We start from the raw sequence: 1,421 nt of genomic DNA on the forward strand, positions 1-1,421 counted from the left end.
ACGTTCAGGTTCAGCCACTTCGACAAAGTTTCTCGTCAATTCCTCTCTTTTGCCGAGCAACTTTTACTACATAGACGTTAAGGTTCATGCAGTTCGACAAGATTTCTCGTCAATTTACTACATAGAGGATCCACCAGCTTTCAGACCCCCCTCGGACCCCGTCCTCTCTTGGCCAGATGGAACAGAGACTTCTCTCAATAAGGGTGAACCTCGAGAAGGAGGTGTTCTGTTGCCGCATTTCCTCTTCTTCAACTTAGAGCATATCCTTGACACCCTGGGAAATGGGCCCTTACTTAGTAAGGCCCGTACCATCCTTTGTGGCTTTACAGGAGCAGTGCACGGTTCGAGTCAAGTCCTTTGCTTTGAAAATGCCGGGCTGTTTGGCCGTTTTGGCTGGGTGAAGACTCTGAATGTTCTGTTTGCCTTGGCCTTGGTTTCCATTGACTGGCAGCATGAGTCAAAGAAGTGAAGAAGATAAAAGAATTAAGTGAATGCTTAAAGCCAACCGACATTTCATGACAAATTTACTGACCTCCTCAAAGAAGACGTCGAATTCCTTCAACTCCGTACAAAGATCAGCCAATGGCGAGCAAATCAATTTGATCCTGCATATACTTAGTGGCTGTCGGAAAAATACCAATGAAAAAAACGCCACTTCGAATTGTTTGTAAAATCCAACAATGCGCGTGTGAATAATCCATCAAGCCTAAACGGTATTCATACTCATCGTATTTTCACTACTGGTTCATCTTGAATTAATATTGGATTTCATTTTCAGCCCTGAAAGACGCTTCCCTTTAGGATAAAATTCAATTCTTAAGGACATTGAGAGTACATTCACCCAAGTTACTCCATTGGGTTTTCTTTCGGGTATAATGAAAGCCAAAATGCTGATATCTTATGCCGAATACTTTCATTTCAAGAAGGTCAAGGAGGCTTATTAGAAGTGTCCAAGTAAGATTGAAGATCAAACAATCAGTAACCAAGAACTGTCTCTTGCTGAAAAAAGCGTGGAAAAGGAGCCTTCACTTGAAGAATCATCTAAAGCAGAGGATCCAATTATCCCACCCAAGCAACAAGACAGTAGTCTTTTCGAAATCCATCTTAGTGCTTCACCACTGAATCATCAGGACGCCGATAGTGACACTGACACTTCTGATGATGATAAATGTGTTTGCTTTGAAAAAAGAAAATAAACATAAGAATTAATTGAGATTGAATAAATCTTGCAACATTTAATCAATCTTGTATTGTTCCAGTGGGAGTCCTACTTTTCAGTTGATGAAGAAAAATAATGTTTGACCGTCAAATTCAAATTAGTTTCGGAATTACCCCCAACAGATCAACGTTAGTCCTAGTTTTGGGAAAACCAATCTGCCAGTCAGAATGTAAATCAAGTAAAGTACCTTATATAACGTTGG

This window comes from Tigriopus californicus, chromosome 4, assembly GCF_007210705.1.
Source record: "Tigriopus californicus strain San Diego chromosome 4, Tcal_SD_v2.1, whole genome shotgun sequence".
Lineage (NCBI taxonomy): Eukaryota > Metazoa > Arthropoda > Copepoda > Harpacticoida > Harpacticidae > Tigriopus > Tigriopus californicus.